Source organism: Sapajus apella, unplaced genomic scaffold (assembly GCF_009761245.1).
Source record: "Sapajus apella isolate SASKATOON/1434 unplaced genomic scaffold, GSC_monkey_1.0 scaffold99, whole genome shotgun sequence".
In the NCBI taxonomy this organism is placed as follows: Eukaryota; Metazoa; Chordata; class Mammalia; order Primates; family Cebidae; genus Sapajus; species Sapajus apella.
This window is the reverse complement of record NW_022437039.1, coordinates 3,501,935-3,529,730: the sequence shown is the minus strand read 5'-3', so window position 1 is coordinate 3,529,730 and position 27,796 is coordinate 3,501,935. Positions and strand designations below refer to the sequence as shown.

The 27,796-nt window shown below is 43.7% G+C and overlaps 1 protein-coding gene and 1 long non-coding RNA gene across 2 annotated transcripts in view; one reads left to right on the top strand and one right to left on the bottom strand.

The window, feature by feature from the left end:
• Positions 1 to 27,796, bottom strand: part of RBFOX1 (RNA binding fox-1 homolog 1) — a 2,532,432-nt gene that overhangs the window by 1,284,494 nt on the left and 1,220,142 nt on the right.
• LOC116536184 lies at positions 13 to 2,812 on the top strand. Its single transcript, XR_004262516.1, has 3 exons — positions 13 to 848; positions 1,735 to 1,738; positions 2,783 to 2,812. It is a non-coding gene; the product is annotated as an uncharacterized LOC116536184 (long non-coding RNA).

The following is a 27,796-nucleotide window of genomic DNA, read 5'->3' as shown; positions in this document are numbered from 1 at the left end:
AGAAAGAGAGAGAAAATGAAGCTGACAAGCAGAGAATCAGAGAGAAAGAATGTAGCAGAGGACTTCAGGGGAAGCTGTGTACACAAGGGAGAGCTGGTTCCCTCAGGATGTGCAGGTCCTATGTGTTCCCCAGGGCTACTTACAACTCTCTCTTCTCCTGCCTCCCTCAGAACGCTGGCTCGCTTGAGAGCACTGGCATTGGACCTTATGAACGCCACCCCTCCCATGGCTGCCATCCACTCACCACCTCCGAATGCACGCTCACTCCTCCCCCTCAAAGACAGCAACAGCACAGGGCTTGCTGCCTTTCCTTCCATGACTGCTGTGGTCACCACTCTTGGATGACGCAGTGGACAACCTAATCTCCCTTGTTTTTCTCATCAGTGAGTCCAATGAAGTTTTTTTCCAACTCCACCTCAGCCACACACTTCACAGACCCAGCCTAGACCCTATCTTCCGCTCTGAATATCAAGCACCCAATCTTAGAGTGTTGCCTTTTACCCTCCCACCTCATCCATTCTGTTCACTGTCGCACTTGGCTGACCTCATTTGCTATCACCACCCCGTTGATTCTATTGCTCCTTACCACCCTTGTCATATCACCTCCTTCCTAATTTCTCAGCCTAAATACCACAGGCCAGGACAGAAACCATTCCCTGGCAGGGGCGCAGATTCTCCTGGACAAATGATAAGCTGGGTTAAGCCCAAGTTTAACTCACCTTGCGGACACAAGATGAGTAGGACTCTCTCCATCTCCTCCCATCCCACAGCCCCCATCTTCTGTATTTTCTCTTCAATCTCCCATTTCATGCTGAAGGCCACCTTTCTCTGCCTACTCATCAACACATGTATATTTAGTAATGGCCACTTATGTCCCAAGTCTACACAATGTTTTGGTTTAAGACCTTCTGAGTATTGTTGTTGCTTTTTCATTGAAATCTTAAAGAGGAAATCAAATTGGCCCAGCTTTCTGCATTCCATCTGAGCTGTCCCTAGGTCAGATGCTCACCTTGGTTCATTCAGATGTAATGTGGAAGGCCAGAGCTTGGGAAGGGACATCTCCCAGGGAAAGGAAAGACTGGAGAAGTATCCCAAATAATACGTCTACACCTCTAGGAGATATTGTGGGCTATAGCTGCTGTGAGTTGCTTAGCAACTAGAAGTAGTTCTGAGCCACACTTGAAAGAATAGTGGTTCAAAGAAACAATTTGTCAAGAAAACGGGAAGAGTATATTGCACAGAACTCCAGTCAACACTTCCCTTTCCCCAAACTGCAGGTTGGATGATTGGGGCAGCTCAGGAGGCAGGAGGGAAGGGGCAGGAGGGAGGTAGGGGATGTTCCTCATTCCTCAATCATCCTGTCACACGCAGGCATTTCAGCTAGGCCTGAGCAGAGCAACAGCCCGGGGTAAGAGTCACAGTGATTTCTGCCGAACTCACAGCATGTTAATCACGCCTGTCAGGCTCCCAGGGAAAGGAGAGGTTGGCCATCCTGACAATCTGCATTAGCATGGGTGGATGGTATTTGATTATACCTTTCTGGCTGCAGTTTCCATTTGCATCTTTCATCAGAGGCCAAAGGATGTGCTATCTGCCTTGCCTGTCCTGTAGTCTCATCCTCACTGCCTGTGCGCCAACTGACCCCACTGACAACACAAACTTCAGACTGCAAAGGGCCGTCGGCACGCTCAAGGGGGATCCAGCTGCCCTTGAGTGTGTGGGTTTTCACAACAGAGTTGTCCTATACAAACAGGCTAGATTGATTTTCATCTGGGGTCAGTTTCCAGAACACCTCTCACAGCCACAGAAAATCGGGCTATTCTAAGGGTGCAGAACTTGGAGCCACCAGCAGTGATAATGCAAAAGGAAGATGTCCTACACTATTATCAGCTGCAAAATTCAGCACATATAATATTACAGCTAACCAACAGAGTGCCATGAGCAATATTAAGTATACTTAGAGTGGTGAGCACACACAGGAAAAACACTTACCATGCATAGGGTCCTAGCAGCACTGTGCTTGTCTCAGTAACACTGCATTGTTTATATGCATGGTGAGGATCTTTTACAGCGCTCAGGAAATCTCTATGGAATGCCCGGTCATCTGCATCTTGACTTTGCCCTCCTCGTCTGTGATCAAACAACACTAACCTCAGTGCAGACGGTTCAAATGAGTTACAGCTAGAGGAAGAACTGTAAATAATTTGATTTATTTGATACATCCCAGGGTTACTTAAAAACAGTGAAAGTTATTAACTCTTGAGGATCTCAGTTCACTACCAAACAGTCTAAAGTCTTGACTAGAATTGACTTATAAACTTCACACAGCACCCAGCTCTATCGCAGGATGTGGTCAAGCAAGAGCAGACTATTTGGGTTTGAGCCCCACTCCCCAACTTCTTAGCTGACTTGTTTCCAGATGACTTGTTCTCCTTAAGCCTCATTCTCCTCATCTTTACAATCAGAACAAGAGTAAACCATCAACAGGTTTGTCTCAGGATGTGACTGAGTTAATACCTGTGAGGCACACAGCACAGTGCCGGGCATTTATTAAGTGCTAGCCATCAAATAATTAGTAATTATTAGGTTGTAAGGTCTTTTTAAAAATTTCTTTCCATCTTGGGTTTATGAAAGACACCAATATGGACAGCACAAATGGCAGGGTCTTTGATGAGACATCAGTAGAAACAAACTCTCTTAACCCAGTTATACCCCAGGGTGAACAGCAAAGGAGTAAGATCCAGCTACTCTTTCCTGGCACAAGAGTCAAGACCAGGAGGAGCATGGCAGTTTCCTTGTCCCATCAGAAGAGTCTCACTGGGACACTGAGATGGTTGGGCTCTGTGTCCCCACCCAAATCTCATGTTGAATTATAACCCTTAATGTTGGGGGAGGGACTGGATCATGGGTGCAGAATTCCCCCTTTCGGTTCCCCTGATAGTGAGTGAGTTATCACGAAGTCTGGTTGTCTAAAAGTGTGCAGAACTTCACTGTCCACTCTCTCTCCTACTGCCATGGAAAGAGGTGCGTGCTTCCCCTTTGCCATTCCACCATGATTTTAAGTTTCCTAAGGCCTCCCCAGCTCTGCCTCCTGTATGGCCTGTGAAACTGAGTCCATTAAACTTCTTTTCTTTATAACTTACCCATTCTTGGGTAGTTTTTTACGGTGGTATGATAAAGGACTAATACATACACCATCTACCAGGGCTGATAATTCCTGGAGAACCTAACGAAGCAGCATCAATGGGTTGTGAAATACATTTAATTGTCAAATTAGGTGCTGAAGACATGGACCAAGCAAAGCTTAGAACCAAGGGGAAAGAAAATAAAAGACTCAAATTGGTTTTCAAGTTGCCAACAAAATGAGTTAAACAGAAATACGTTCTCTGTGCTTAGTTCTGCACACAGACACTTTTTAAAAGTAAAATTCATTTAGCTTAAATTAATGGAATTAAATAAAGTAAATGCAGGTCAGTAGGGAATTACTGGAGCATGTGAGCAACGATGCTGTGGACGCTCATGCCTGTTTGAAGAGTAAAAACAGCCTGTTCATTCACTGACGTGCCATGGGTGATAGATCTTCTCCTAAAATAGCGTCTGTGCAAAAGATAGGAGGAAACGATTGCCTATTAATTTGGTTTTTAAGTCCAGATGAAGAACCTTGAAAATAGCCAAAGAGCCAAAAATACTGAGTAACTTCACATTCAGAGGGACTATTTCTTCTCTCTATATATAGCAAGTCAAAAATAGACATCTCAGATTCTGGGACTGCAAGGGCTGAAGGACGTCTACGCCCACCAACTGGAGAGAAAATTTATAATAAATCCCCCTAGGTTATCAGTTTGCTTAAATGTCACCACCTCGGCAAACTTCCCAAACAAATGTGACCTTTTCCATAACCCTAATTTATTCAATTTACATGTGCCATTTTGTGTCTATTTTCATCCATCCAACAAATAGTCACTGAGTTAATACTCCTTCTCAGAAATTGTGTTTGGTTTGGGGACACACGTTATCATGTCCTTCCTTACGCAACTTATCGTCTATTGGGGTATTGACAGAAAAATAATCAAAATATTAATTAATTATAAAGATGTTACGTAAGTATTGAGAGGAAACTGGGCTTTGGGTGATGATAGTTTTTTCCCTCCAGAAAAAATAATATTCCAACTTGGACCTATATGTTAAACAAAACTTTTAAAGGCAAAAAAAGTGAAGGAAAAGCAGGCGGGACACTGTCAAAATAGTTCAGAACATGTTTTATAACAACCACAATTCTGTCTGTATCATGTATATGGGAATTAAATACCTGTTTTCTGAGCAAGGGCCTAGCACAGGACAGCTGTGCATCTTCCAGGTATTTAGGGGTTTATGGCTATTGGTGGTTGAAAATACACTAACAGAAAAGACGTTAAGAGGAGGAAATGTAATTTTTCACCGGCGATTTGAGACACTGCATTGCCATTCCAACAGCCACTTTTAATTCACGTAGCTCTTGTATTCCCATGGTCAATATCACCCTTAAAACAGGTATAACATTTACTTAACTGTATTGAGCTGCATTTATCTTTTTAACCAGAAGTGAAAATGCTTATTTCTTTTTTAAAAGTATTCACCACATTTTCAAGCTCTCCTCATTCTGTTTCCAAGAGTCAGAGTTTTTCTCCAGTGCATTGGAAATGCAGATTGTAACCATTTCTAATTTGATTTTTGACTTTTGCCCCAAGAGAATGACCTCAAAACAACAAAGAGAAGAATGAAAATAATCAAACGGGAAGTGAAGCTCATGGCAGGAAAATGATGCAAGAGAAGTCATGGTCTGTGTCATAAATCATTCATAAATGTAGGTAACATTGGAATTTGATGAATGAAATATTTGAGAAAAGTCCATCTACTGTTTGACTACCACACAGGCACCAGCTCCTCCTTTGATTAAAATGAACAATCTACACCCTAATCAATTGCGTCCCAGGTGCCATAAAATCTTGCAAACATTATGATTTCAGAATTAGATGTGATGATTACAAGTAACTGAAGAGAAGGCAAATCACTTGGAAATGGGATAATGCCCCCGAATCTGTAAAGCTGGTTGGGGCAGATGCTATATAAAATGAATGCTGGCCCGGCACAGTGGGTTACACCTGTAATCCTAGAACTTTCAGAGACCAAGGAAAGCGGATCACCTAAGGTAGGAAGTTCGAGGCCAGCCTGGCCAACATGGTGAACACCATCTCTACTAAAAAAGAAACACAAAAATTAGCTGGATGTGGTGGTGGGTGCCTATAATCCCAGCTACTTGGGAGGCTGAGGCAGGAGAATCACTTAAACCCAGGAGGGAGAGGTTGCAGTAAGCCATGATTGTGCCATTGCCCTCCAGCCTGGGCAACAGAGCAAGACTCTGTCTCAAAACAAAAAACAAAAACAAAAAACGAAAGAAGAAAAACAACAATGATAACAACAAAATGAATGCTAGCTGTGACACCAAACATCTGCTATACAACAGATTCCTAACAGGTAGCTGGAAACCACTCAGAATGAGTAAAGGTGATCCTTAGGAGGTAACATGGGTTTACTATGAAAAAGTGATGGCAAGCAAATCCCCTTCTATTCCTTAGACAACAAATGCTGGAGAGGATGTGGAGAAATAGGAATACTCCTACACAGTTGGTGGGAGTGTAAATTAGTTCAACCATTGTAGAAGACAGTGTGGCGATTTCTCAAGGATCTAGAAATGGAAATTCCATTTGACCCAGCAATCCCATTACTGGGTATGTACCCAAAGAACTATAAATCGTTCTACTACAAAGACAAGTGCACATGTATGTTCATTGCAGCCCTGTGTACAATAGCAAAGACCTGGAACCAACTCAAATGCCCATCAAGGATAGACTGGACAAAGAAAATGTGGTACATATACACCATGGAATACTATGTAGCTATAAAAAAACGATGAGTTCATGTCCTTTGCAGGGACTTCCATGAATCTGGAAGCCATCATTCTCAGCAAACTGACACAAGAACAGAAAACCAAATACCGCATGTTCTCGCACATAGGTGGGTGTTGAACAATGAGAACACGTAGACTCAGGGAGAGGAGCATCACATACTGGGGGAAGTTGTGGGGGTTAGGCGAGGGACAGCAGGGGGGTGGGGAGGGTGGGGAGGGATAACATAGGGAGAAATTCTGGATATAGTATACACCTAAAGTAAAATTTAAAAAAAATTAAAAAAGGACCTAGACAGTTGAACTAACTAATGCTGTAGTTTGAGTGTATTGCAGTATTCATGCAATTAATATGGAATGTGGGCTGGAGCTTAGACTCAGGGCTAACTCATCAATTTACCCAAACAATGTTAATAAATGGAACAGCTGTGCACATATGTGTACATATCTTCCAGCATGATTCACAAGCTTCTCGGAAGCTGGCCTTATGTTTGTCATTTATCATTTAATTTCCTGGGCTGCATAGCACATAGTAATAACTCAGTAAATGAAAGATCATCAGGTACAAATCATTGGAAGAGAAGAACGCATTGGAAATGTGGGTGGTCATTCTCTAAAATCATGTAAAATACTTAAAACAGACTATAGGCTGTTAGAAAGCAAAGTCAGAGTTCTCTGTCTGGTTGGACATTTTTATCAATGATGGAAAAGATGACCTGAGAAGATGGTGTTTACCAAATTTACAGACGGTGCAGACCCATAGTTAGCTTGCAAGCAGAGTGACAGAATCATGATTTAAAACTATATTTATAGACTGAATTCTATTTTAGAAGTTGCTTCCCATGTGCCAGGTGCTATGCTATGTGCCTTACACACATGAGCTAATTAAGTTAAATGAATGCACAGTGCATACATGAGGGTTTTCAGCTTAAGACTAAGGGAGAGTCAGGCATATGGCAAAAATTGTGGGATGGGTCTATTTTCAGGAAGGCTAAGGAGCCCTCATGGCCATGGAGATGAGGACGCTGGGGAAGGAACCCATGACAGTAAGAGAGCCTTGGCCATTGGAGACATAGAAGACGTCCATGTCCTTATCACCAGAACCTGTGAATGTGTTACCTTATACAGCCAAAGAGACTTTGCAGATGTGATTTAATTAATGATGTTGAGATGGGGAGATTGTCCTGGATTAGCCAGGTGTGTCTTATGCTATCACAACTGCCCTTAGAAGAGGTAGGAGCATCCAGGTACAGTGGCTCATGCCTGTAATCCCAGCATTTTTGGAGGCCAGGGCGGGCGGATCACATGAAGTCAAGAGTTTAAGACCAGCATGGCCAACATGGTGAAGCCCACTCTCTACTAAATATACAAAAATTAGCCACATGTGGTGGTGCATACCGTAATCCCAGCTACCTGGGAAGCTGAGACACAAAAATGGCTTGAACCCGAGAGGTGGAGGTTACAGTGAGCAGAGATGACGCTGCTATACTCCAATCTGGGAGACAGAGTGAGATCCCCATCTTAAAAAAAAAAAAAAAAGAGGTTGGAGCTAGAGGAAAAGGAGGTGTAATGATGGAGCAGATTGGAGTGATGCGCTTTGAAGGTGGGAGGGAGGGACCATGAGCCAAGGAATGTGGCGGTCCCCAGGAACTGGAAAAAGCAAAAAAACCAATTCTTCCCTGAAGCCTCTGGCAGAAATTGAGCCCGGCTAACACCTCAATTTTATCCCCCTAAGACTCCTTCCAGATATCTGATCTCCAGAACCATAAGATAATAAGTTCTTATAGATCTTGCTTCAAGCCACTGAATTTGTGATAATTTGTCACAGCAGCAATGAGAAACTCTATAACACAGAGGAATGGGAAATTCTGAGAATAGTGAGTCTCTCTCACTCCAAGGCTGGCCTCTGGCCCCACAATTGCAGTCATAGCTGAGTCCCTTAAGAAAGGTGATGGGCTACTGCCAGGGGCAGGTGAGGGGCTTCAAGACAGAGGCTGTGTCTTGAAGACAGTGTCTGGCGGAATTAATAAATGAAACAGTGGCTCCATTTTTAAACGTTGCTGATCTAACACAACATAATGCAGAAATGAAGCAAAGCTTCTCTACTTCTCATGACTGACTCTTGCCTTTCACTATGACTTCTCATCTACTTTGCCAAAAAAATCCCATCAGCTTTACCTACACAACACCTTACCACTTTTCACTGCATCTGTAGCCACATTTGGGGCCAAGGCAGCACCATCTACCACCTGAAACATTTCAATGGCTCCCAACTGACTTCCCCTCTGCTCCCAAATCAGCAGCCCGAAGGACTGCATCATACAACATGGCATGATGATTTCATTAAATATTATTATTATTATTATTGAGACAGAATCTCACTCTGTCGCCCAGGCTGGAGTGCAATGGCACAATCTCGGCTCACTGCAACCTCTGCCTCCCAGGTTCAAGTGATTCTCCTACCTCAGCCTCCTAAATAGATGGGATTATAGGCATGTACCACCACACCCAGCTAACTTTAGTATTTTTTGTAGAGACAGGGTTTCGCCATGTTGATCAGGCTGGTCTCAAACTGACCTTGTGCTCTGCCCACCTCGGGCTCCCAAAGTGTTGGGATTACAGGCGAGAGCCATCACTCCCAGTCTATTATTATTTTTTAAGACAGGGTCTCACTCTGTCACTCACGCTAGAGTGCAGTGGCGTGATCTCAGCCCACTGCAATCTCCACCTCCTGGGTTCAAGAAATTCTCCTGCCTCAGCCTCCTCAGGTAGCTGGGACCACAGGCACCCACCACCACACCCAGCTGATTTTTGTATTATTAGTAGCAACAGGGTTTCACCATGTTCTCCAGGCTGGTCTTGAACTCCCAACCTTAGGTGATTGAAACGCCTTGGCCTCCCAAAGAGCTGGGATTACAGGTGTGAGCCACTGTTCCTGGCCTTATTAAATATTATTCTTATTGAAGATTTTGATACACAAGCGTCAGGCCAAATAATGTTAATGATAATCGCAAATTTTGTTAAATACTAACTATGCCTGAAGCATGTTTCTGAGCATTTTCAGGGTGAGCAAAGTGGCTCACACCTATAACCCGGCACTTTGAGAGGCCCAGGTGTGAGGACTGCTTAAAGTCAGGAGTTCAAGACCAGCCTAGGAAAGTAGTGAGAGCCCTCCCTATCTCTACAAAAATTTTAAAAAATAAAAATATTAGGCCTGATGTCATGCACCTATAATCTCAGTTTCTAGGGAGGCTGTGGCAAGAGGATCTGTTAAACCCAGGAGTTGGAGGCTACAGTAAGTTATGGTCTTGCAATGTTATTACAGTCTGGGTGATAGAACATGATCCCGTCTGAAAGAAGGAAAGAAAGGAGGACAGAAGGAAGGGATGAAGGGAGGGAGGGAGGGGGAGGGAGGGAGGCAGGCAAGCAAGCATATTTCTGGACATGTTCATATAAACGCTTTAAATCATCACAGTAACTCTATAAATTACCAGTGTTAACCCCACTTTGCAGATGAGCAAACTGAGTCACTAAGAATGATTTGCTCCAAGTCACAAAGCTGGTACAGTAGCCAGGACTGCAGGTGCCCCCAACTGGAGGTTCAAAACCTTGTGATGGCTGGCTTCCCATTACATTTACACTAAATGCCCAAGTCCCTGTGATACCTGACAAAACCTCATGCTGTCCACATCTCTGATTTCCCCCCAAGATCATCTTTGTACTCACCTGCCTTCAAGCCCCCACCATTTATACCCTTGGAGCCCCTGTTTTTGTTTTGTTTGCTTTGTTTTGTTTTTGAGACGGAGTCTCACTCTGTCGCCAAGCTGGAATGCAGTGGTGCGATCTTGGCTCACTGCAACCTCTGCCTCCCGGGTTGAAGCGATTCTCCTGCCTCAGCCTCCCAAGTAGCTGAAACAAAGGCGCACACCACCATGCCCAGCTAATTTTTGTACTTATAGCGGAGATGGGGTTTCACCATATTGGCCAGGATGGTCTCAATCTCCTGACCTCGTATTCTGCCTGCCTCAGCCTCCCAAAGTGGTGGGATTACAGGCGTGAGCCGCCGTGCCTGGCCGGAGACCCCCCAGTTTTATCGGCTAGTAGATTTCTCTGACACCTGCCAACTGAGCAGACATTTACTCGGATACCTGATCTGCCTATTAAGAATTACCACGTGGTGCCTCCTGGGCTTGGAAAGTGGGCTGGACTGGTCCTTTTTCCTCCCTCTTACAAGGCTTGTGTAAAGACTTATCTTTTCTTTCTGTATTTTCCCTGTCAGCATCCACCTGCCTCACCCACGCTAGAACCAGGTATCACTCTTGACTCCTTCTACCACATCTGCAGCCACAGGATCCTCCATTCTCTCTCCCAACTGTATCCAAACCACCAGCTTCTCCCTAACCCATGACCCCTAATTTAGTTCAATCACCTGCCTTTCCCCACCTAGACCATGGCAGTAGCATCTTTTTATTTTATTTTTTGAGATAGGATCCTGCTCTGTCACCCAGACTGCAGAGCAGTGGCACAATCATGGCTCACTGCAGCCTCAAATTCCTGGGCTCAGGCAATCCTCCCTCCTCAGCCCTCCAAGTAGATGGGACTACAGGTCCATAACATCATACCTGGCTCATTTTTGTATTTTTTTTTTCTGGAGATGAGGACTCACCATGTTGCCCATGCTGGCCTCAAACTCCTGGCCTCAAAAATATCCTCCTATCTCAGCCTCCCGAAGTGCTGAGGTGACAGGCATGAGCTACTGTTCCTGGCCACAGTAGCTCCTTAACCAGTCTTCCTGCCTTTCATCTTGTACCCACTGACTTATCATCCACACTGCAGCCAGAGTGGCCTTTCCAAAATGCAAACAGAACCTTGTTGACAAGCACGTGGTGACTGCCTACCTCTTCCCAGGTAAAGTCTAAACTTCCCGTCATGCACAGCACACACAGCCTTGGTGACCGTCCCGCTCCCCACCTGTGTTCCCTCTCAAACCTGGCTTTACCCTCCACCTGTTGGCGGAACTTGCAGCACCCAAGCACACACAGTGTTCCTGCCTCTGTTCTTTGGTCTGTGCCATTCCTTCCATCACCATGTCTTTCCTTGTCTCTCCTTTTACTTCTCCTCTACTTGAGTGTGCGTAGAAAACATCCTTTTCCGTCTTCGAAGCTCTTCTCTGGGATCATCTCATCCAGAAAGCATCTCCAAGCTCTTGTACTCAGACAGCATGAATCCAAAAGTCCTTTCTTTGTACAAATTCTGATGGTTTACGTTTGTACATGAGAGCACACTGTCATTCCCCAGCCACATTTATTCTAAGCTCTTCAAAAGCAGAGACCGAGTCTTACTTTTTTATATTTCCTGGGGCCCAGCACACTGCTGAGAACCTTAACCAGCACACAGTAGGTGCATTACTCAGTTCTCACACTGCTAATAAAGACATACCCAAAGGCTGAGAGCGGTGACTCACGCCTGTGATTCCAGTACTTTGGGAGGCCAAGGCGGGTGGATTACCTGAGGTCAGGAGTTTGAGACCAGCCTGACCAGCATGGTGAAACTCCATCTCTACCACAAATACAAAAATTAGCCGGGCATGGTGGCACATGCCTGTGATCCCAGCTATTCGGGAGACTGAGGCAGGAGAATCACTTGAACCCGGGAGGCAGAGGTTGCAGTGAACTGAGATCATGCCACTGCACTCCAGCCTAGGCAACAAGAGGAAAACTGCATCTCAAAAAAAAAAAGAAGAAACATACCCAAGATTTTTGTTTTGTTTTGTTTTAGATGAAGTTTCACGCTTGTTGCCCAGACTGGAGTATAATGGTGCGATCTCGGCTCACTGCAACCTCTGCCTCCTGGCAGTTCTCCTGCCTTAGCCTCCTGAATAACTGGGATCACAGGCATGTGCCACCATGCCTGGCTAATTTTAGTAGAGATGGAGGGGGCGGGGAGGGGGCGCTCACTATGTGGGTCAGGCTGATCTCAAACTCCTGACCTCAGGTGATCCACCCACCTAGGCCTCCCAAAGTGCTGGGATTATGGGTATGAGCAACCACACCTGGCGAGGAAAGACATTTAATTGACTCACAGTTCACATTCATAGCAGAAGGCAAACCGGAAAGCAAGACCTGTCCATTACATGGCAGCAGGCAAGACAGCGTGTACAGGAGAACTCCCATTTATAAAAACCATCAGATCTCGTGAGACTTACGCAATTCCATGAGAAGCCTATGGGGAAAACCGCCCCTGTGATCCAATTATCTCCACCTGGCCCCGCCTTTGACACGTGGGAATTATTACAATTCAAAATGAGATTAGGGTGGAGACACAGCCAAACCGCATCAGTAGCCACTGACATAATATTTATTGAACCTCGAACAAACAGGAAAATAGGTGCACGTGGATGAATGAATGATGAATCACCTGCATTGCACTTGAGAAGATATGAGGGCCTACAGGATCTATAGAAAAGGGGATACTGGGTCAATACAAGAAATGGCTGACAATTGCTAATTCTATTACGGAAGGGACTCTCTCCAGGGTCAACAAGAAACCCTGCAGTAGCAGGGGTCGGGGGCTAGCAAAAATCCCAGGGCTGAGTGCATGTCTGATGCTAAGGTTTTGCTCCTTCATCAAAACCTTTTTCTCCGCCTTCCCCAAAGCTCTCTCCACAGACACATTTCAAACATGTAGAACTTGCTTGATGATAGTTAAAATCCAACACCAATCACAGCTGGCAATCCAGAGGCAGCCACATTTCATGGCTAATAACTGAATAAGCTCCTTAATCCCCCACACAAGGATGCCTGCCAAATCAGTGGGAGGGGTGCACCATCTCCTCTTCCAGGGGAACAGCACAGAACAGGTGCACGTCACCCAGCATGCGCCTGCCAGACAAGCCTGTGCACGCCACAGGTCCATAAACCCAACCGCATCTCAAATGTGCTGTGATCTAAGAATAGGCTTTACTATTTCCTACACGATACTCTGATAAAGCTAATAAATCTCTAGTAAAACAAGCAATCACAGCCTCATTTGTGTGTTGAATTTATTCAGACTTCAGATTGCTACTTTGACTCAAAAATAGAAGTTCCCGCATTATATGGAATAAACACGATTGTATCAAAGAATTATATAGATGAGCATGCATATTTTATTTATGTAGCCCAGTGAATATTCTTCTCATTGTAGATTCCAGGACGTGAGCCACTTTCAGATAATAGTAACAGTAATGATGGTGATGATGACAGCAAGCTTATTATTCAGTGCATGTTAAGCACTTTACAGACATTAATTCCTAGAATCACCATAACAACCCTATAAAGTAACAGAATTACTTCTGTTTTACAGATGAGAAAACCGAGACACAGAAAGCACAACTTACTTCCTTAACAGAATATGCCTCTATTAGGAAGAATAAAACTTACAATGTAAAGGAACTACATACACATACATGTATTTTTGTAGGCCACCCAGTAAATACTGCTCTTGTGGAAAATTTCAGTATATGAACTTTTCCAGATTAATAATAACAATAATGAAAATGGTAACAGCCAATTTATGGAATGCTAACTATGCATCAAGCACATTTTTTTTTTTTTGCTTTCTTTCTTTCTTCTTTTTTTTTGAGACAAGGTCTTACTCTGTTGTCTAGGCTGAAGTGCAGTGGCTCACTGCAACCTCCGCCTCCCAGGCTCAAGCGATCTTCCCACCTCAGCCTCCCCGGTGGCTGGAACTAGAGGCAAACACCACCACACCTGGCTAATTGTTTTGTATTTGTTGTAGAGATGGGGTCTCACTATGTTGCCCAGGCTGATCTTGAACTCCTGGGCTCAAGGGATTCTCCTGCCTTGGCCTCCTGAAGTGCTGGGATTACAGGCATGAGCCACCGTGTGCGGCTCTCATCAAGCACATTTCTAAGAGCTTTCATGCATTAACTCCTAAGCCCTCACGGCAATACTATAAATTATCCTTATTATTCCATTTTACAGATGAGAAAACTGAGGCCCAGGATGTGATTCTCTCCCAGTCATACACCTGGTAACGGATGAACCAGAAGCTGAACTCAGGCCAAGTGGCTTTGCAAGTCGTGCAATACTCTGAAATCACTATATCATTATAGAATCATTCTATCATTCTATCATACTGGTAATATAACTGTTTAAATCATTATAAATCACATTATATAATTGTATATAGAATTAAATCATACTAGTAATACATTATATCATTATATCATACCGGTAATATAACTGTTTGCAAAAAATAATTTTCTTCACTTGGCTGCTTCACATCCTCCTCAACATTTTTCCTCTTTGCATTAAGGTGTTAAGAAGAATTCAAGACCGTTCAGCACAAATGCACAAACGCCATGTCCATACATACGCTTCTTTATTCTGACCGTTCCTGCTTCACACTGGCAAACTGTTCTGTCTAAATTCTCAACACAACTTTAATTGCATAAAATATTCCAAATGAGGTCATGCTCAGTGTTTAGAGCTACTCCCCTACATCATCAGCCATATTTCAGCTATGTCGGAAATGTTTCCTATAGACTGGAGTCTGGAGCTCTCAGTGACAAGGAGAATAATGTAAACGTAAGATGATGACGATAATGAAGAAATACTCTGGACGGTTTTTACCACCTGAAATCCACAGGAAGCCTGCCAAGAGGGTGGAAGCGCTTTCCATCAGCAGAGGGCACATTTATGTGCAGCCAGACCTTCACTTTATAAGATTTAATATGGAAATACTACACTTAAAACGATTTATATAAAAGTCTCTTTTCCCATTGTTATCGGGCTTCTGTGTCATTCTACAGCATATCAGCCCTTCCCTAGTTTGCAACATCAGCAGGGCTCATCTATAATAACTAGACACACTGGAGTTCTCCCCATAGTCTGCAATGGAATCATAGAAACTCAGTTATTCAGTGAGAACAAACACAGAAAAGGCAAAACAGTGATGGAGAGTTGGTGTCAGGGTGTCAATGAAAGGACTCCAGGGATGACAGCGTGACCCCCAAACGCTTAAGAAGTTTAGACCACTGAGAGCTAGAGCCTGTTACGGGCAAAACCCAGGAGACACATAGCAGGAGTTTGTAGCGGTCAAGACAGGTCTAACTTATTTCCCTTTGTTCAACCTCTGGATGATCAGACACACTTGAAATTTCAGAAAACACGTTTCAAATTGCTTCTGTCTCAGTGGGTGTACACCGGCCTCTCTGCCTGTCTTTCTGAGGTGTGCCTGTGAGAAGGAACAGGTTTGTTCTGACTTTTGAGACAAGGTCTCCTTCTTTCGCCCAGGGTGGAGTGCAGTGGGGCAATCATGGCTCAGTGCCGCCTCGACCTCCTGGGCTTGAGATCCTCCCACCTCAGCGTCCCGAGTAGCTGGGACCACAGGTATGCACCACCACACCAGGCCTATTTCAGTCTTTTCTTTCAAAACCCACCCTGCCGTTCTCCGACTCCTAGACTATCTCTTTTCCTTTTTCTTATCCTCTGCTTTCTTCTCTCTCTTGCCAGGACTCTCTCCTTCTGCCTCCCTCTCTTCCTCTTGCTTTCATTTTATCTCTTCTTCTTCTTCTTTCTCTCTCTTCTTCACCCATCTCTCTTTCTCTTCATCTCCTCATCTGTTTCTGTACCTGTCTTTCTATGTTTGTCTTTTGCATAGAGAGGGAGAGGGAAGGAGAGATGGAAGGAAAGGGGAGGAGGAGGAGGAGGGAGAGAGAGAGAGAGAGAGAGAGAGAGAGAGAGAATGAAAGAAACACCTAGCCAAAATAAAAAGTAAAATGTCAACAAGAATGTAATATTCAGCAACATTAAATAGATGACATGTACCTAGTGGTAGCCAGGGGCTGGGGGGACGGGGAAACGGGGAGGGGTTGCTTAATGGGTATGGGATTCTTTTTGGGAAGCTAATGTACTAAACACCACGGAATTGTACACTTGACAATCATTAATATTATGCTATGTAAATTTTGCCTCCTTAAATAGGTAAAAAGAGTAATTGTTATTAAACTCCCTGAATAAAATTGAAACCCCTTGTGAAAGAGAAGCAAACTCTATTAAAGTGTGTGTGTATGTGAATTAGATATACAGAATAAACCAGGCAATACAAATCTACCCCACAGAAACGGCTATAAAGTCCATCAAACTGCTTTCAAAACAAACAGAATTTTCTTAACAATAACAAAAAAGTAATAAATCACATTCAAGAGATAAACTTGTTATTATTTGTAGGAACATGAAGTTATGGGTCACAGTTTTTCTATTAGCCCAGGCACCTGCCCTGTGAAACTGACCCTGGGACACAACACAGCACTGCCTAATCCCAAACCCACAGGAATGGTAGTGGGTATACAGAAGGTGAATGTAACACTACTGCTAATCTTCAATATCACTGGAATTTTCAGGAGAGGCTGTTAATTTGATCAAGCGTATTTAATGAGAAGACAATGATTTTAGAGTATTCTTCTTCCTGCTTAGCTATGAATGCTTAAAGTGACAGCCCAAAGGTACCCTCCCCAAACTTCATACCTGTTGACCATACTTCTCTCCATCCTCTCTGCATATGGAAGTAGATTCTTGCTAAATGGAAAGCAACCCATGACAGAGAACCCTGGCTTCTCCCTCAATTCAGATTTCAGCTCAATGCTTTGCAAAATAATATTATTAAAAAATAAAAAGTTATTCTCATTATCAAGGTCAAATAAGTTCATTGTGGAAAGCTGCAAAGATATTAAACAACATATAGCAAAAATATTTAGTTCATCCATAGCTTCAATATCCAAGTAGGGATAATATTGCAGAGCATTTTTTCTTACATTCTGCTTTGTGTATTGACTTAGATGCAATAAACACAAATATCTATAGATAGCCTTTTTTAAAACCTACTGCAAACAGTGTTGTATAAATTGTTTGTTTCCATTTTGCAGCATCTCAGGAACACTCTTGTTCCGTCTCATTGAACCTTATCCTGAGGCATTAATTACCATGGTTGCAAGATTATTTCATCTCAGAAGAAGAATTCTTACGTGTCTTTCCACATCTCAATAGCTGAACATTTAGGTTGCTTATGTTTTGAGCCCTGTAAACAACACTGCAATGAACATCTTTGTAGATACACCTTCACAATGTAATTATCTCCCCACATTCCCCCCCGCCCCCACACACACACGCACACACACTGCTCTGAAGATGTGCTAGGGTTTCACGACCTCAGCACTATTAGCACTTGAAGCTGGATAATTCTTTATGGTGGGGGTTGTCCTGTGTACTACATAATGCTGAGATGCTGAGCAGCATCCCTGGAGCCCCCTTCCTTCATTTTGACATTTAGACATGTTTCCATACATGGTTCGATGTCCCCCAGAGGAGGGCACAGGATTACTACCTGTTGATAACCACTGGAATATTGTAATGGAAGCAATCAGTAATATGAGACAGTCTCAATTCATCTTTGATACTTGTCCTTCAAGTTGCCAGACACCTTAAACTGCCTCCCTAATGCAGGCAACGCTTTTTTTTTTTTTTTTTTTTTTTTGAGATGGAGTCTCACCCTGTCACCCAGCCTGGAATCCAGTGGTGCAATCTCTAGGCTCACTTCAACCTCTTACTCCAGGGTTCAAGCAATTTTCCTGCCTCAGCCTCCCAAGTAGCTGGGACTACAGGCATGCACCACCACATCTGGCTAATTTTTGTATTTTTAGTAGAGGCAGGGTTTCACCATGTGGGCCACATTGGTCTTGAACTCCTGACCTCTTGATCTGCCTGCCTTGGGCCTCCCAAAGTCGTGGGGTTACAGGCATGAACCACGGCGCCCAGCCATAACTGGCATTTCTTACACGGACAACTTACCCAAATGCCAAGCCCATTTCCCAGCCTCAAGACCCATGCTCCCTACCCTCTGTGTGTTACTAGGATTAAATGTGGATCTCTTATCTGGGCTCCTTTATTCTCAGCTGTTCTGATTCCCTCTGGATTGTGGCCTTCTTGGCCGGCAGTGCTGCATCTTAGCTGAACCCTCACCCCATGGTTGGGATTCCTACACATCCCCACGTCTTCCGGGCCATGTCCCTGCGTCATTGCCACTCTTCCACTGTGTCTTGTTCTTAGTCATTACCCACACCCCTGTAGCAGGAAGACATACTTTCTTTTTTCTCTCTCTTTTTTTTTTTTTTTTTGGTTTTGAGATAGAGTCTTGCTGTGTTGCTGAGGCTGAAGTGCAGTGGCACAAACTTGGTTCACTGCAACATTCGCCTCCCAGGTTCCAGCAATTCTCCCACATCAGCCTCCGGAGTAGCTGGGATTACAGGCACGCACCATCACACCCAGCTAACTTTTGTATTTTTATTAGAGACAGGGTTTCACCATGTTGCCCAGGCTGGTCTGAAACTCCTGACCTCAGGTGATCTGCCTGCCTCAGCCTCCCAAAGTGCTGGGATTACAGGTGTGGGCCACCATCGCTGGTCAGGAGGACGTACTTCCTACAGGAATAACGTCAAGATTTATTATGAAACTCTCAAAAAGTTTCTCTGCAGCTTGCAGAAGGCAGAACAAAATGCTGGTCAGATGTACACCACAAACATTTGTATGGTTATCAGAGAAAGTTTGGTGTTGAGAGACTAGACAGAGAAATGAACAGCATCTACCTGAGAGGAAAAACATGATGAAAGGAGAGTTCTGAACTACTCAAAATTGTGAAGACATTCAATCAACCCAGCTAACTTTTATCCAGTGGTGGAATGGTTAAAGAAAACGTGATACATATACAGCACGGAATACTACGCAGCCACAAAAAAGAAAATCATTTCCTTTGCAGCAACATGGACACAGCTAGAAGCCATTAACCTAAGTGAATTAACATAGGAACAGAAAACTGAATACTGCATGTTCTCACTTGTTTTTGTTGTCATTTGTTTGTTTGTTTTTGAGATGGAGTCTGGCTCCGTCGCCAGGCTGGAGTGCAGTCATATGATCTCAGCTCACTGCAACCTCTGGTGCCTCCTGGGTTCCAGCGATTCTGCTGCAGCCTCCCAAGTAGCTGAGACTTTGGGTGTGCACCACCGTGTCCGGCTAGCATTTTTTTTTCTTTCTTTTTTTGTATTTTTAGTAGAGACGGGGTTTCACTATGTTGGCCAGGATGGTCTCCATCTCCTGACCTCGTGATCCGCCCACCTTGGCCTCCCAAAGCGCTGAGATTACAGGTGTGAGTCACCAAGCCCAGCTGTTCTCACTTGTAAACAGGAGCTAAGCATTTGATATGATTCAGATCGGGGTCTTCACCAAATCTCATGTCAAATTATGGTCTCCAATGTTGGAGGCGGGGCCTGGTAGGAGGTGGTTGGCTCACAGGGGTGGATTTATCAACAATGGTTTAGCACCATCCCCTTGGTGCTATTCTTGGGCTACTGAGTGAGTTTCCATGAGATCTGGTTGTCTAAAAGTGTGCAGCACCTTCCCTCCTGCTCGCTCTTGCTCCTGCTCCTGCCGTGTGAGACTCCCACTGTGTCTTCTGCCTTGACTGGAAGCTTCCTGAGGCCTCCCCAGGAGCAGAAGCCACTATGCTTCCTGTACAGCCTGCAGAACCACGAGCCTCTCTTCTTTAAAAATTACCAGTCTCAGGCATTTCTTTATAACAGTGCGAGAATGGACTAATACAAGTGGGCTAACACATGGACAAAAAGACGGGACTAGACACTGGGGACCACTGGAGGGGACAGAGAGGGAGGATGGCATGGGCTGAAGAACTACCTATTGGGTACCATCCTCATTACCTGAGTGACAGGATCATCCACACCCTAGACCTCAGCATCACAAAGTACACCCATATAACAAACCTGCACATGTCCCTCCGAAGTTAAAGAAAGTCGAATTTAAAAAAAAAAAAAAAAAATGGGAGAGCTGGCTGGGCGTGGTGGTTCATGCCTATAATACCGACACTGAGAGGCCGAGTTGAGCCGATTACCTGAGGTCAGGAGTTCGAGACCAGCCTGGCCAACATGGTGAAACTCCATCTCTACCAAAAAAATATAAAAATTATCCAGGCATGGTGACACGTGCCTATAGTCCCAGCTACTCAGGAGGCTGAGACAGGGGAATCACTTGAACCCAGGAGGTGGAGGTTGCAGTGAGCAGAGATCATGCTACGGCATTCCAGCCTGGGTGGCAGAGGAAGACTTTGTCTCAAAAACAAAAAAACAAACAAACAGACAAAGTGTTCTGGTCCTAAAAGGTAGGAGCAGGGAATGGGACCACAGTCTATTGGATGGGATCTGTGGTGAGTGGAGAGGTCTTTTAGCATAAAGCTGCCGAGGTTTATGGTGTAAAACTCTGCACAGAGCTAAACCAAGGTTAAGATAAACGTGCATATTGAAAAGATATATGGAGATGCCCATTCACGATGATTAGTGTGTTATATTTACCTCAATCAATTTTTTTGTGATCTGAAGCACCCGTGTTTTCTTCCATGCCAGTGTCATTCATGGTGATGCTGGGAGGCGGGAACAAATAGAATGCAATATTATTTCCACATTATGCAAAATATATTTGAGCCACCTCCATGCTCATGACCATAATGAATGTGTCAACGTTTGCTGAAAATCTTGTTAAAAAGTACATTTCCTTCCTTCTAAGAAGCATTCCCCTGACGACAAAATTCTGATTCAGAATTCATAACCTCCTTAAAAGTAGAACTTCCTTGAATAAAATCGCCTGGTCCTCAGATGTGCAAACATTTTTGCATCCACATAATACGCTTTTCTCATTCAACATGATTTGTCAGATTTTCCTTTTAAAAACCAAATCAAGAGCCAACAAAGGACTCAGTGCTCATTCTCCCATAGAGAGCAGCTCCAGATGGAAGAGCAGAGATCCGAGCTGCCCTCTGTTCCCTCCCCAAGGAGAGGATGTAATCTGAACCAATGCTTTGGGGTGGCCTGGGATTCCTGAAATTGGATCAAGAAGCCTCTGGGCTTCCCTTGTTTACACCACTGTTCATTTATCTCCAAGCTTGCTGACATCCAGCCTTCATGTGATTGACTTACAAATTGGAGTATAAATTATGTCTTCTATTGCCTAGCAATTAGCCATTAAGGAATAGTAGGATCACAATACAAAGACAGAAGATGTTCACGTTGCAACGAGGGGCCATTGGAAGAAAGCCCTTCAGTCCTCCACCTTTCAGGCTTACAGTAAGTGCCCTTGAATGCAGGTCTAGCCTTTTAAAATGACAACACTATTTACTCCTTGCACTGTGTCAGCCCCATCCCACGCACAAAGCACTCAGAGAGTGCCAAATAAGTCTTCTTCATTTCCCCAGTCTTCGCCTCTTCCATCCTCTCTCTGAAAATCACTTCTCTGGTCTCTGCAGTGATATTGGTTCAAAGGCTGTCAATTGTGCAACCGAATGGTGACGAAATAATTAGTAGCACGAGGTGGGAACTTTCATATGAGCAAACACCAATACACTAAAAATGAGAAACGTGATGAACTGAGGCTGTCAGTGTCATTATCTATAATAGGACCCATCCTTCAAGGAGCAAGCTAACTTTACAGCCTCACTCTTTTATCCTGATGTGGTTTTTCTCCCCGCTTTAAAGTTGAAGAATTTCCGGCTTAACATCTCATCAAAAGACTACATTTTCTTTGTTCAGCCTTGATTCAGAAACACCAATTCTTTAATTTATGTGTTCTTATTGTAAAAATAATACATGTTCATCACAGAAAATGTTGAAAGTGTAAAAAAAATGAAAGAAGTAGGGGAAAAAAAAAACACTCCCCACATTCTAACCACCTGGAGGCAATTGCTGTTACTACTTTGCTGTATTTCCAATCTTTGCGACTGTGCATTTTTAACATATATGAGAAATTACTGCGTCTGTAATTTTGCTGAAGGTACATTTTTTTTTTAGCTCTGGAAAAGAGAAAGGCAAAGATTTCTCCCTTTCATCGATTGCAGAGTTGAAGCAATGGGAGAAAAGGACACTGAGGCTTTATGTGGTTAATCTGAAATGAAGATTAAAATCATTGTTAGCTGCAAAACAAGGAAATTAAGTGATTGTCACAAACAACCTGAAACAGCTCAGTGGGATCCATTAAGATTTTTAACAGCTCAGTGAAATCTAACATCTACCTGACAGCCTTGAAGGGCTGGGAAGGGGTGGGGTGGGGGGGGGCTGCATCATTTCTTTGACTCTCTGTGCATTAAACAAGCGAACTTTTTACTGATTGATGGTCCAGGAAAGCTGAACTGACCTCCACCTTCAATTAACTCAGTTTGAGATCATGCCTATACCCTGCACAGCTTGTCTTCATAATCTGAGATAATAAGAGTTTTAAAAGCACAACAAGGCAAAAATGGTGGTGTGTGTGCAGCATGTCAAAGATAGAACATGACTTGGATGTGTCATATGGTCTATGAAGGATGGGAATGGTGGGATGCCTGTAGCTATCCCAGATGTGCAGGTGGGCTGTCTGCGACCACACCATGCAGGGAAGCATCTCGCTGAATGTTTTCTGAAGTGAAATTGGCATGAGCCCGCCCTACCTTTTTATTCTCCTCTGGCTCTGCTGCTCAGGAATCTGGTGCCAGAAATTGGGTGGAAATGCACCTGAATTAACTCTTGCTTCTTTATTTTCTTCATTCCTTTCTTAGCACTTTGCTTCTCCCTGCAACCCTTCAATATTTATTGAGCAGCTGCTATTTAGAGACACACGTGAGTGATGAATCAAGGAGGAACATAACTAAGCCCCACACTCCACACCTTTTAGAGACCTCACACATTCCAGCAGGGAAACGGTACGGCAACAGGTAACTTCAGCCCAGTCAGGCAAAGAGTAATGACTGTGCAATACGATACCACAGCATACACCTGGGAAGTAGAACGAAATCACAGAGTGCTTCAAAAAGGAGCGGGCATTTGAATTAGGTCTTATAAAAGAAGTCAACATGTGTGTCACATTTTAGAAAATTGAAGGTTTGGAAAAAGGTTTAGAAAATATAAGAAAAATCATGTTGGCCTATAGAATAATGACTGAGCCATTGCAAAGATAACCCTGGACATGTGTGAAAGACTACCAAGACTGGGAGAAATGGCCACAGTGAAAAGTTTGCAAATGGTCTTTGTTTTAGAGAAAAGTTTCCAAGACCATACTCTTCCTCCAAAATTAATTTCCTTCTGTTCCTCAGCAACTGCAATACAATGGTTCTTGTGCACAGAACCTTTCTGACTTTCAGGATACTGAGGGACAAAGCCCCAATGAAGAAAAGCTTATTAAACTTGCAGGAAGGGCCAGGAATGGTGACTTATCCCTGTTAATCCCAGCATAGTGGGAGGCTGAGGCAGGAGGATGGATTGAGGCCACGAGTTCAAGACCAGCCTGGGCAATATAGTGAGATCTCATCTCTACAAAAATTTTATTTTTTAAATTAGCCAAATGTAGTGGCATGTACCTGTAGCCCAGCTACTTAGGAGGCTGAGATACGAGGATCCCTTGAACCCAGGAATTAGAGGCTGCAGTGAGCTATGATTGCACCACTGCCCTCTAGCCTGGATAAAAGAGCAGGATCCTGTCTCAGAAAAGAAAAAAAAAAAAAAAAAAAAAGGCTGGCAGAAAGACAATTGTCCAAAACTGTAGAAGATGTGAATTCCAAGTCCCTTTCAGATAACATCATAATGCACTTCCATTTCTCACCCAACTTTATTGCTCCTACATTTATAAACATATTCCCCAAAGAGCAGCTCTTAATATGTTCCCTTAGTCCCGGAAGTCACCTTAAGAAATTCTATTCTTTCTCCAGTACTATGAGAATGGTTCCACAAAGTGGTTAAAGGGCACATCTCCAGGATTTATGTCCAGATTCGGTCACTCATTGGCTAAAATGGGCATGCTGAACCCAAGCCTCAGCTACCCATTTGTAAAATGGGGGAAATACAAGTGCCTCCCTCATGAGGTTAAATGGGATAAACCATGACACTGTCCAGTAAGCCCTCGGCAACTGTTACTTACTATTAGTACTTGGTCACGGTAACAATGAGCCAGAAGGACCCCTCTGGGTTCAGTATAATGTGTTTGAGGACTTGGCCCAGGTCTGTCATTGGATCTTGCTCATTCAATCAGAAAATAATTTCTGAGCATATCCTGAAGATTCGATGCTACTAATAAAACTTTCTAAAGGGGAAAACATACATCCTTTCTTACAAGAAACTTCATTTTATACATATGTATCATTAAGATAAAGAAAGGTAATACCTTTCAACCCAGCAATCCCATTACTGGGTATATACCCAAAGGAATACGGAGTATTCTAATATAAAGACACATGTGCAGGTATGTGTGTTGCAGCACTGTTGACCACAGCAAAGACATGGAACCAACCTAAAGGCTCATCAGAGATAGGCTGGATAAAGAAAATGTGGTACATATATGCCATGGAATACTATGCAGCCATAAAAAGAATGAGATCACGTTCTCTGCAGGGACATGGATCTAGCCGGGGGCCATTATTTTTAGCAAACTGACACAGGAACAGAAGACAAAATACAGCATGTTTTCATGGATAAGTGGGAGCTAAATGATGAGACACATGGACACAGAGAGGGGAACAACACACACTGGGGCTTTTCAGAGGGTGACAAGGTGAAAGGAGGAAGAAAGTCAGGAAAAATTACTAATGGGTACTAGGATTAATACCCGGGTAATGAAATAATCTGTGTAACAAATCCCCATGACACAAGTTTACCTATGCAACAAACCTGCATTTATAACCTTGAACTTAAAAGTTTTTTTAATAAAGAAAGGAGTTTAAAAGCTCCCCTCCTTATTGAACAATTAAATAAATACATTTGTATTTGCCTAACTGAAACTCTTATTTGATCAAGTATAAACATGGAATCAGTAGAGAGGGCCGATGGAAAGGGAAAGAAAGGTGAAAATTGGGCTGGGCGCAGTGGCTCACGCCTGTAATCCCAGCACTTTGGGAGGCTGAGGCGGGCGGACCACGAGGTCAGGAGCTCAAAACCAGCCTGGCCAATATGGTGAAGCCCCACCTCTACTAAAAATACAAAAATTTGCTGGGAGTGGTGGCACACACCTGTAATCCCAGTTATTCAGGAGGCTGACACAGAAGAATCACTTGAATCCGGGAGGCAGAGATTGCAGTAAACTGAGATCACACCATTTTACTTTAGCCTGGGTGACAGAAAGAGACTCCGTGTCCAAAAAAAAAAAAAAAAAAAAGAAGGAAAGAAAAAAAAAAAAAAAGAAAAGAAGAGGAATAATCTGCACAAATTTAAGGTGAGAAATGATCCTATAAGTGATCACCATAAAATATGCACAGAAACTTACCGTTAGTGATGTTATCCAAAGACAAATGGCAAACACGCTTATTGGGAATCCATCATTACTTCCTTAGTCACGGCAATACTTAAAAATAGCAGAAACCAAATTTGGCTTCTAAATCAGTTACTGCCAGCACTGCAACCTGTTCCATGTATACATGTGTCCTGTAAGGACATCAGTGCTGACAGATCCAAATGCAGCAGTAACATGGGGGGTCGGGGGCGGGGGAAATGGCATATTCTCTCTTAGATTTTCTTTCTGTTGAAAAGCACACACTTCTTGAGGTTTTACCTAGGACATCATATTCGCAATCACCCTTTTATAAGAAGCCTGAGTGCCACTCTTTCGTGTCTATGTCTAAGTTATCTCCTTTTTCCTCATTTTTAGTACAATTTCCTTCAGTATGAAAAGGAAAAGGGGAGGGAAAAAAAGAACAAAACAAGGAGGAGGAGGCAGGGAGGGAATGAATTAGAGTGGAGACAAGCGAAAAGTTACCCTGCTCATCACAGTGGGCATTTCCCCATGGAGAAGCGACTGGCTTCAAAACCAGTTTAAGAATAGATATTTTGATAATCAGAGGCTTGAGCTCTCTAAACTGTTGGGTGATCTTACCAGCTCAATAAAATCAAGTGCCTGTCAGGGTTGTGTTTTGATGTGGAGACGGCTGAGAAAATAAATCCCCCTGACGGAAAATTACAGCGAAGCCGTTCTCCTTCTGCATAAGCGAGAGACTCAGACAATTTGGTTTTGAGGACATCGATACGCCATGTTCCAAAAAGCAGACACGGCTTTTGTTTTCTCGTTACAAGATGATAAATATTCATGCGGGTGAATTACCGCTTGCTAATGGCCCAATATTTGGCACACCTGTTGTGGCTCATCTCTGAAACAGCAGCAACAGTTCAGGATGACAACGCTGGCAGGTGTTAATGATGGGATGTTGTGACAAGCACAAGGAAACAACAAATTTTGAGATCCTGATTAAACCAAGGTCCTCAAAGTGAACCCATCTTACAGGGCACCCATCTGCCGAAAATGTTTCCCATTTTTCACACCGATGGAGACTTCGAAGTCCCTATGTTAACTGTCAGAACAGTCATTTGCGTCTGCATTTGTGTATCTCCCAGATATCCTCAGGTTATGGGAGGTTACACATTAGAGCTCTGCACCCAGACTCTCCAGTTTTAAACACGGACTCTTCTTCCTAGCTGCACGGGCTTGGGGATATCACATAAGTCACCTGCGTCTTTCATGCTTTAGAAAAATGGAATAACACTAGTATCATGCTTCACTGTAGGATTTCTCAACCTCAACACTATTTTTTTTTTTTTTTTGAGATAGAGTTTCCTTCTTGTCCCCCGGCTGGAGTGCAATGGCACAGTCTCAGCTCACTGCAACCTCCACTTCCCAGGCTCAAGCGATTCTTCTGCCTCAGCCTCCCAAGTAGCTGGGATTACAGGCACTTGCCACCATGCACAGCTAATTTTGTTTTTTCTATTTTTAGTAGACATGGGGTTTTACCAGGTTGGCCAGGCTAGTCTCGAACTCCTGACTTCAGGTGATCCGCCTGCCTTGATTACCTGCACCGTACATGTAATATAGTACCTTTGCCTCCTGAAGTGCTGGGATTACCAGCATGAGCCACTGTGCCCAGCCAATAGGACTCAACATTATTGATACTGGCGCTGGTTCACTCTTTGCTGTGCATACCACCCCATGCATTTCAGGATGTCTGACTACGTCCTTGACCTATATCCACGAGATGCCAGCAGCATTTTCTAATCCCTTCCAGTTGTGATAACCCAAAATTGTCTCAAGACATACATTGCCAAATGTCCACTTAAAGCAAAATTTACCCTGGGTAACTCTCCTTGCTTTGCTTTCAGTTTTTTGTTCGTTTGTTTTTTGAGATGGAGTCTTGCCCTGTCACCCAGGATGGAGTACAGTGACACGATCTCAGCTCACTGCAACCGCCACCTCCCAGGGTCAAGCGATTCTCCTGCCTCAGCCTCCCGAATAGCTGGGATTACAGGTTCATGCCACCACACCCGGCTAATTCTTGTATTTTCAGTAGAGAAGGGGGTTTCACCATGTTGGTCAGACTGGCCTCCAACTCCCGACCTCGTGATCCACCCATCTCAGCCTCCCAAAGTGCTGGAATTACAGGCATGAGCCACCGTGCATGGCTCTTATTCTTAATTAATCATCAGAAGACAAATTTTTATGTGGGTCTTGTTCTTCGAGTAGTCACATCAAAAGATGCTGGATCTTTTCCAACAAAATGGCTCTTATTCAATACAATCTTTATTTAGAATCTTTTCACAAACATTTCTTTCTTTCCTTCCTTCCTTTGTTCCTTCCCTCCCTCCCTCCTTCCTTCCTTCGTTCCTTCCCTCCCTCCCTCCTTCCTTCCCAGTTCTCTCTCTCTCTTTCCTTTCTCTTCTCTTTCTTTTTTCTTTCTTTCTTTCTTTCTTTCTTTCTTTCTTTCTTTCTTTCTTTCTTTCTTTCTTTCTTT